The sequence below is a fragment of the Pogona vitticeps genome, chromosome 5 (genome assembly GCF_051106095.1).
Source record: "Pogona vitticeps strain Pit_001003342236 chromosome 5, PviZW2.1, whole genome shotgun sequence".
In the NCBI taxonomy this organism is placed as follows: domain Eukaryota; kingdom Metazoa; phylum Chordata; class Lepidosauria; order Squamata; family Agamidae; genus Pogona; species Pogona vitticeps.
The window spans coordinates 177,177,059-177,187,967 of NC_135787.1; positions in this window are offsets into that span (position 1 = coordinate 177,177,059).

Genomic DNA, 10,909 nt, shown 5'->3' on the forward strand with positions numbered 1-10,909 from the left:
ATGTGAGTGAGTGGGGGAAAATTAAGTGGAGCTTTTCCATCCTGACCAGGATTAGAATACAGTGGACCCTCTACTTACGGAATTAATCCGTATTGGAACGGTGGCTGCAAGTCGAAAAGTCTGTAGGTCGAATCTCCATTGACCTACAATGCACTGAAAACCGATTAATCCCATAACTGGCAGTTTTTATTCTATTTTTGTTCCATTTTGTTTTTTTTCTGGTCTGTAGGTCGATTCTCCGGCTGCAAGTCAAATCTAAATTTTGCGGCCAGAGAAGTCTATAACTCGAAAAGTCTGTAAGTCGAGCCGTCTGTAAGTCGAGGGTCCATTGTAACATATTTATTCCAGGGAAATTATGTGGGATAAATCACTGTACTTTTCTGAAGGAAATACCATATCTTCTCTGGGTGAAGTAGCCAGGGTCAAGGAAAGGAGCGAACACACAGTGCTTCACCAAGAAACTAGTTTTATTTTTGTTGGTAAAATTAAAAGTAGGATAATTGTCTCTCAGCTTCCTGTGTGTAGTTCAATGTATCCATGACAACCACATCATAGCCTTTATCTGCTTCTTTGATGATGATTTTGTCAGCAAAAGGTAAAACTAAGTGCAAAATGTACGAGCTTATACAAAGTCCCATTACCTTTGGGGTCACTCTTATACACCTCTTGTCATGGAGACCGCTTTGGTCACCTTAGTGAATGACCTATGCTAGGAACTGGACAGAGGGGGTGTGTGTCCCTGTTGATTCTGCTGGACCTCTTAGTGGCTTTCAGTACCATCAACCGTGATATCTTTCTGGGCCATCTTTTTGGGATAGGACTTGGAAACACGGCTTTATGGAGGTTCCCATCCTTTCTGGAGGGGAGAGCTGAGAAAGTGGTGCTGGGGGACTCCTATTCTACACCCAGGCTATGAGCCTGTAGGGTCCTCAGGTTTCTGCCCCCCCCCCCATGTTATCTAGCATCTACATGAAACTTCTGAGAGAGATTGTATGGAGTTTTGAGGTTTTGTGTCACCAGTGTGTGATGGATTACTAAAATGTAATCCAGATGTGACAGAGATGCTCCTGGTCAGTCAAAAGGCAGATCAAGGAATAGGGATTTTGTTTGTGCTATATGAGGTTACACTCCCTCTGAAAACACAGGTGCACAGCTTGGATGTTTTCCTGGACTCCTGGTGACCAGGAGTGCATTCACACAGTTAAAACTGGTGTGCTAGCTCCACCTGCTCCTGGAGATGTCTGATCTGGACATAGTGACACATGTCTTAGTTATATCTTGTCTGAATTATTGTAATATGCTCTATGTGGGTCTGCCTTTGGAAAGTTCAGAAACTTCAGTGGGTCCCAAATGCCAGATTGTTAACTGGGGCTGGTTAACAAGGATCAAATAACCCTCCTGTTACAGCAGCTCCACTGTCGGCCAACCTGTTTCAAGGCATGATTCAAAGTGATGGTTTTAACCTATAAAGCCCAAACCAGTTTAGGTCCAAGCTATCTTCAAACCACATCTCCTGTTATGAGCCTGCCCAGGCCTTGAGATAATAAGGGAAGATCTTTCTCTCAGTCCTACCACCCTTACAAGTGAATTTGATGGGAACATGGGAGAGGGTCTTTTCTGTTGTCAATCTCACATATTTGTTTAATTCTTTTAAAATATTTGTATACTTTTTGGTTTTGGATTTATATATATTGTCTTTTTAATGATGTAAGCCACCTTAGGTTCTTTTTAAGGAGAAAGGCGGGGTAACAATATTTTGAATACATAAAATAAAGAAATTAATAAAATACACTGATAAATATATTACAACCAAAGTTCAAAACAAATTGCAGTTTACTAAACAAGATTTCAACACAGGTGACCTTGTTAGTTTGTTGAAGGAAAACAAGATTTTGCATCACCTCCACTATTTTTGTGGATAGCATGCATTTCATAAGATCCATGAGTTATTAACTTTGTTCATTTGCCTTTCTTTCTTTCTTTCTTTCTTTATTTATTTATTTATTTATTTATTTATTTATTAGATTTCTATGTCACTCATATACAACGGATCTTATCATCTCCATGTTTCTTTGCATGTACTGATAGCTCTTTCATGCACATGTTGCAGTAAATGTAACTTCTTCTCAAGCAGAAAGGGGGGGAAATTCTCAACCGCAAGGGGTGAAAAACGTACTAAACCTTTTTCTGGACAACAACTCCACGTTACTGCATAAAGATTTTATCACTTTCCTACTTCTTGCTACACACCAAGAACTTGCAAATCACTGGATAACCTACTTATGAATGTCTGGAAGTTGAGTCTTGGCAACTGGACTTCTTTCTTGTTAGCTTGAAACGTTCTGCTACTCATCCAAGTAGCTTCACCAGTCTTGGAAAACCTTACCTGGATGATGAGAATCTTCACAAACTATTTATGAGTTATTGGTATAAAAGGTTCTGGGATTTAGCTTTGTCTAAATATTGAATTCTGTAACTCGGTCATGCACAGGACACCTTGGACCGAGATAACTGCAGCACAACCTGTTTTCCCTTTATTATTTATGTTCAACTACACAGAGACAAATACACCAGTCTTCCTAGCACTCATGGGACTATATGGAAAGATATGATGGCTTAACCTCTCTTCAGATGCTTCTGTTCTCATCAGAAACAGTGAAATGTACTTCATAACTGTAAAACAGGAATTAACGTAGAAGGATTTAAAACCTACAGGGATACTCATATATTATATACTGTATATGAATATAATGGAAATCAGTAGGCCAGCCAGGAGGTATGTATATCCTGGTGAAAGGTAGGAGACAGCAATCACAGAATTATTTATATTTAATGACAAATATAAAGTATACAAAAGAAGCAAGAAGCAAAGTAAGAAAGAAGTAGGAGAGAAGAATCTCATGGCCAGATAGCTAGACATTTAATACTTTTCGAAACAAAGCTTTCGTATTGCAACGACATAGCGTACATATATAAATACCAATCAGTGGAAAGGTCAACAGATGACATTTCAAGTTACAACAGGATGTGGAAAACTTTGAACCCAAGCTCTAGTTTTGACTGCCAAGTACAACATACAGTACTTTCTATTGTATCTAAATTTTTAGCTTAACATGCATACCTTAGTCTTTTTTAGCCATTGTTATATAATTCATCCTAAAGCCATTAATTTGGTGGCAAGCTGGTCACTGAGGGGATTTTAGCTAGCATATTTGATTCCAAAAACAGATATCTGATATTGTCTTCTGTTACCAGGTATGTTCTCAGAGCATATGTGTAAAGGTCACACAAGTTCAGAGACGCCCCCACAAGGGACCTTTGAGCTGTGGCAGTAGCACATCTTAAAACAGATTGGACTGAGGATATCACACCCACACTGAGCTATTCGTAAGGGTAACATCATTGTAAACAAAATAATTAAGGTATAACACATATTCATTATGGGGAAATATAGGCTCAAAAGAAGCAAGCTTGCATGGCTCAGCATAGTGAATTATTGAAAGAAATTGAGTTTATGGGGTGCAGAGGTGCTGACCTAAAAATGAAAAAAATTATTTTAAAATATGCCTTAGAGGTTGCTGAGAATCAGCAGATAGTTTACAATACAGCCAGATTATTTTGAAACAAAGCTAGTGATAAGATAACAAGGCAGAAGTAACTCATTCAGTTCCTGCCAGTTTTCATGAGAACAATGATGTCATGTGAAACAAAGAAGAGATGAAAGTGAAGTGCAGTTTAAAATGCTGCTTATGTTGTGTTTTGCCTATAAGGTTAATTGACAAAGAGATACCACAAAATAAATGTGGAAACCTGTATTAGGCAAATGAGAATAACAATATACTGTACAACAGAAGCTTTTACAGGATATTGTAAAGGGAGGAAAAGATTAATATTATTTTAAGCTGATTCTTTCTTGATAAACAAGTGTCACGGAGAATAAAAGCCACTTATGAACAAATTTTACTTAGAGAACCAGATAGCTTGGGAAATGGCTAACAGACGCTAGTCACTGTCATCTACTGTACCATATGTGATATTTTAAGATAATGCTTGGTCGATATGCTTTGCTGACACTAATGAGATTGGTTGTTGTGGGTTTTTCGGGCTCTTTGGCCGTGTTCTGAAGGTTGTTCTTCCTAACGTTTCGCCAGTCTCTGTGGCCGGCATCTTCAGAGGACAGCACTCTGTGCTCTGGAGTTGGCTATGGGAGTGCAGTATTTATGGCTGTGAGATAGGCTTTTGTCTTTTTCTGTAGATGGGGAATTAGTGTGTCTTGTGGGTGTATTGTTGTAATAAGGAGAAGAGATTATCTGTCACTGTGGTTGATGGATGTCATTAGCTGGTCTTTTGTATGTAGTGACTAACAAGATTGCTGAAACAGTAACCACAAAAAGGCCTGAAGGGAGGAAACTTGTCTGGAACAGAGCCTGTATTCATGGTTAATTCTGAAAAACAGGAAGATGGTGCACGCTACAGATGGGAGGGGGGCTTCCAGGTCAAGTTGACCCAATGTACTATGACATATATTTTGTTGTAAAACTGCTGATGCCATATAATCTGATCAATTAATCATAATGTATACAGAGAAGGGGGTGGACAATTGGGGTTGGAGGGGGGGATGATCTAGACAGATTGTAAGCTCATTGGTCGATTGGGCATGAAATAGATAGGACTTTTTGATATATAATCATACTGCTACCTCATTTATTTTGAAGTTCTTGGTGGTAATTTACTGCTAAGAGCTTCCCCGCTGCTTCAGTGCGTAATGAAGCTTGTTCCTTATACTACACCTCAGAAATTTGTCAGAGTCATTTTATGTTCTGGGTTGATATTTCCATAACACAAGTAAAGAAGAGAAAGAAAAGTGCACTTTGTTTTATGAGGCTTTAGCCTTGAATCTGTAAGAATTAGGTGTTTTAAGAAAGAAATTTATGCATCCTGTGGTGCAGTGGTTAAACTGCTGTACTGCAGCTAAAATTGTGATGACCTGGGGTTCAGTACTAGGTAGTCGGCTCAAGGTTGATTCAGCCTTCTATCCTTCCGAGGTTGGTAAAATGGGTACCCAGCTAGCGGGGGGGGGGGGCAATGTGTAGCCTGCATAATTAACTTGTAAACCACCCAGAGAGTGCTTGAAGCACTATGGGGCGGTATATAAGCAGCATGCTTTGCTTTGCCACACACATACTCACAAAGGAAAGGGAGGTAGATTGGAGAGCCATCAGTGTGTGAAGATACTTCAAGAAGATAATGAGTGGCAAATATTACCTCTCCTTAGTCTTGTTAGATTGTCTTGAAGTGGGCAACATTGGAACTCCAACAGGAATAATGTAAGGGGATTATAGACATTGAAGAGAGAGGCTAGAAACATTTTCTGTTCCAATCTTGAATAGGGGCGGAGACTAAGACAGTGATTTCAGATAAGAAATCCAGTCAGCACAAAGAGACCTGGCAGGGATAATCAGGAAGGTTCAGGCAGACACAGATAAAGATTCACCCCAGAACCATTAATATGGCTATGGTGTGTCTTTTTACCTGGTTTCTGGCCAGGCTGAGTAAAATGATCTGGCCACTTGTTAGAATGGGTCATTTGAATAAACAGGAAGAAGATTAGCACACAGTTTATGGAAAATGCAGAACATTCCACAGTGCTTGTTTTCACAGACAGACAGCAATCCTTTTAGCATAAAAAGAAAAGATGATGGTCTAATGTGTAGTAATATATCTGTGAAGATTGTCAGGTCATCCAGAAAACGTTACCTGAAAGTTAAGTCATGGCAACTGAACTCTTATTAGGTTGAAATGTTTTGCTACTCATCCAAGTAGCTTTCTCAGTACAGTGATGCCCCATATAGCGACAATAATCCGTTCCGAAAAAATTGTTGCTATACGGATTTGTCGCTATGCGGGACAAAGATGCCCATAGGAACGCATTAGAACATGTTTAATGCGTTCCTATGGGCAAAAAACTCACCGTTCTGCGAAAACCCTCCATGCGGCCGCCATTTTCGCTGCCTGGTAAGCAAGGAAAGGGCGCGAAAACACTACGGGCAGCCATTTTCTTTACCCGGTGGCCATTTTGGAACTGCCAATCAGCTGTTTAAAAAACATCATTATGTGATGTTTTACATCTAAAACATCACAATGCGATCGCAAAAAACACATCGCTATGCGGATTCGTCATTAAACGAAGCGCTTGGTATGCGGGACACCACTGTATAAGAAGAGCTATTAGGAGACCCAATATATCCTCCACATTTGTTTCACTCTCCACCCCCCAGTCTGAATAGGCTGATTAGATGGACAAAGTGAGTGAAAATCCCACTTCTGCAATCCTTCTCCACCCATTGTCATGGATTGTTGATAGTGGTCTTTCTGACAGGTGCAGTCCTGATCTTTCTGGGGATGGATGAAAGGGCAGCATGATAAATAGGAGACAGATTGTATCTAAGGCCTCCACCCCTGTTGAGTGAGGGATTTTCTATATGCACATGTATGGCCTCCCTGACCCCTCTCTCAAACCACTTATTTTCTCAGTCCAAAATGAGTACATCATGGTCATTAAATGGGTATCCTTTGTCCTCCAAATGAAGGAACACTGCTGATTGTGGTCCAGCCATTGTCCATCCTGTGCTGGGCTATTCTCCTGTTTAGTGACTGTTTGGTTTCTCCAGTGTAGAGCTCCGAACACTCCTATTTGCATTGGACAGCATATACTATATTGCTCCTATGGTGTTTTGGTGTCCGGTCCTTTGGGTGGACAAGTCTTTGCCTTAACTGTGTTTGTGCCGCTGAAATGCACGGGTATGTGGTGTTTACCAAAAAACCTTTTGAGCTTTTCCAACACACCCGCCATGTAAGGAATGACCAGGATCCTCCGTCAGCTTTGGGTCTCAGACTGTTCCATTGTCTTGCTGGGTTAGGACATTGCCTTGTTAATTGTATTGAATTGTAACTGCGCTACAAGTGTGCTTCCTGTACATTCATCTTCATTTTCTTTTGTTTCTATGCTGTGATTGCACCAATTTATCTGTAAATAAACTTTTCTTGTTAAGCACACTCTGCTCTTTGCTGTTTCTTCCCTTCACCAGGAAAACTGATTTCAGATGCTAATCACAGAATAAACATGGGCCTATTCTAGTTCCACTTACTACAATGAGCAACAGGAATTCAGCCTGTGTAGTGACTAGAGAAAGGAGTCCACAAAGCAGCTGAAGAATATCATATTGTGTGTCAAAGTGACACAATTTTCATACAGTACAAGATCCATTCTGTCAACTTCGCTTGTGCCAACAGATTAGCTACCTTTGATTTACCTTCATTAAGTGAAAGATATTGCATGAGGCTAGAACCCAGGAAAAATAGGGAAAACAGCTCTGCTGGGATGCCACCTCCTCTGGGTCCTCCTTTTCCCAAATGATTTCCATCTCAGTTGATCCTTACAATGATTACTACATAATTTTAAGAACCAAACCTGTGTTTTCCTTTTTGTTACTCTTCACTTTTCTATCATACTTTTCAGATTATAAACCAGAGGTACAGGAAACAAGCTGATTTTTAATGAACTGTAAACCAATGTTGAAGCTTTATGGCTTAAGAATAGGCCAGAAATTTGTGTGGGTACTTCATAAATATATATATATCTTTCCAATTAACAAAAGATTTGTGCTTCTTTATCAACTGTGGTCATCACCAGCCATTCTGCTCTGCTCTCAAAGTCATCCTCCTTCATGGACTGCTGCCTTGTCGTGGCAAAGGGGCTTGAGTAATTCAGAGAAGCTATGGGCTATGCCGTGCAGAGAAACCCAAGCTGGACAGGACATAGTGGAGAGTTCCGACTAAATGCAATCCACCTGGAGTAGGAAATGGCAATGCCACTCCAGTATCTTTGCCAAGAATACCCCATTAACAGAAACAAAAGGCTAAAAGATATGATTCTGGGAGGCCAGAATGTGTCCAACATGCTACTGAGGAAAAGCGGAGGACAAGGACAAGTAGCTCCAGAGCTAATGAAGTGGTTGGGCCAAAGCCGAAAGGAAGCTCAGCTGTGGACGTGCCTCGAAGTGAAAGGTAAGTCCGATGCTGCAAAGAAAAATACTGCAGAGGAACCTGGAATGTAAGATCTATGAACCTTGCTAAGCTGGATGTGATTAAGCAGGAGATGGCAAGAACAAACACTGACATCCTGGGTGTCAGTGAACTAAAATGGATGGGAATGGGCAAATTCAATTCAGATGATTACCATATCTATAATTGTGGTCAAGAATCCCATAGAAGAAATGGAGTAGCCCTCATAACAAAAGAATGGAAAAAGCTGTGCTGGGATACAATCTCAAAAATGATAGAATGATTTCAAATACAAATTCAAGCAGACCTTTCAACATCACAGTAATCCATGTTTATGCATCATCCACCAATGCTGAAGAGACTGAAATTGACCAATTTTAATAAGACTTGCAACACCTTCTAGAACTGACACCAAAGAAAGATGTTCTTCTCATTATAGGGAACTGGAATGCTAAAGTAGGCAGTCAAGAGATAAAAGGAACAAAAGGAAAGTTTGGCCTTCGAGTTTAAAACCAAGCAGTGCAAAGGCTAATAGAGTTTTGTCAAGAGAACAATCTGGTCATCACACACACTCTTTTCCAACAACACAAGAGGCAACTTTCCACCTGGAAATCACCAGGTGGGCAATACCGAAATCAAATTGATTATACTCTCTGCAGCCAAAGATGGAGAAGCTCTATACAGTCAGCAAAAACAAGACCTGGAATTGATTGTGGCTCTGATCATCAGCTTCTCATAGCAAAATTCAAGCTGAAACTAAAGAAAGGAAAAAACACTGGGCTACTCAAGTATAATTTAAACCAAATCCCTTATGAATACACAGTGGAAGTGAAGAACAGATTTAAGGAACTCAATTTGGTGGACAGAGTGCCTGAGGAACTTTGGATAGAAGCTCATAACATTGTACAGGAGGCAGCAACAAAAACCATCCCCCCAAAAAAAGGAAATGCAAGAAAGCAAAGTGGCTGTCCAATGCAAAGAAATAGAGGAATGCAAAGAAATAAAGGAAAATAATAGAAAAGGAAAAACCAGAGAATGTTCAGTAACATTTTGTGCAAAGATGGACATAATAAAGGACAAAAATGGTAAGGACCTAACAGAAGCAGAAAATATTAAGAAGAGTTTGCAAGAATACACAGAGGAATTATACCAGAAAGTTTAGATATCCTGGAAAACCCAGATAATGTGGTTGCTGACTTTGAGCCAGACATCCTGGAGAGTGAAGTCAAGTGGGCCTTAGAAAGCTTGGCTAACAACAAGGCCAGTGGAGGTGATGGCATTCTAGTTGCACTATTTAAAGTCTTAAAAGATGATGCTGGAAAATGCAGCAGTGGCCAAAGGATTGGAAAAGGTCAGACTATATCCCAATCCCAAAGAAGGGCAGTGCCAAAGAATGCTCCAACTACCATACAATTGCACTCATTTCACACGCTAGCAAGGTTATCTTCAAAAATCCTACAAGGTAGGCTCAGCAGTATGTGGAATGAGAACTCCCAGAAGTACAAGCTGGATTCCGAAGAGGCAGAGGAACTCGAGACCAAATTGCTAACTTGTGCTGGATTATGGAGAAAGCCAGAGAGTTCCAGAAAAACATCTTAAGAAATGGAGTGCCTCATCACCTTATCAGTCTCCTGAGAAACCTGTATGTGGGATAGGAAGCAACAGTTAGAACTGGATATGGAACAACTGATTGGTTCAAAATTGGAAAAGGAGTATGACAAGGCTATATATTGTCCCTCGGCTTATTTAAATTATATCCAGAATATATCATGGGGAAGGCCAGACAGGAGGAATCCCAAACCGGAATTAAGATTGCCGGAAGAAATATCAACAACCTCAGATATGCAGATGATACCACTCTGATGGCAGAAAGTGAGGAGGAATTAAATAACCTTATAATAAGAGTGAAAGAGGAGAGTGCAAAAAACTGAAGCTCAACATCAAAAAAACTAAGACCATGGTCACTGATCCCATCACCTCCTAGCAAATAGAAGGGGGAGATAGGGAGGCAGTGACAGATTTTACTTTCTTGGGCTCCATGATCACTGCAGATGGTAACAGCAGTCACGAAATTAAAAGACGCCTGCTTCTTGGGAGGAAAGCGATGACAAACCTCGACACCACCAAAGCAGAGACATCATCTTGTCAACGAAAAGTCTGAATAGTCAAAGCTATGGTTTTTCCAGTAGGAATGTATGGAAGTGAGAGCTGGACCATAAAGAAGCCTGACTGCCGAAGAATTGATGCTTTTGAATTGTGGTGCTGGAGGAGGCTCTTGAGAGTCCCCTGGACTGCAAGGAGAACAAACCTATCCATTCTAAAGGAAATCAACCCTGAGTGCTCACTGGAAGGACAGATCCTGAAGCTGAGGTTCCAGTAATTTGGCCATCTCATGAGAAGAGAAGACTCCTTGGAAAAGACCCTGATGTTAGGAAAGTGTGAAGGCAAGAGAAGGGGACGACAGAGGATGAGATAGTTGGACAGTGTCATCGAAGCTACCAAAATGAATTTGACCCAACTCCGGGAGGCAGTGGAAGACAGGAGGGTCTGGTATGTTCTGGTCCATTGGGTCAGGAAGAGTAGGACATGACTAAACAATTCAAAGTCATCCATTGTCTGAGCTAATTTACACACTTTACAACTGATTACAAAAAGGCTGAATGGGGAAAGTTCATCAATGTCTGTAAAGAGTCCACCTGATTAACATCGTTACTCTACCATCATTATTTTACCATTGTTAATCTTAAGGGTTTCTCATTCTTTACAACAATGGCTTATACTAAACCCCTGGATATTTAAGACACTATCATCACAAAGTTTAACACCCATTGACTTTTTTACCAAC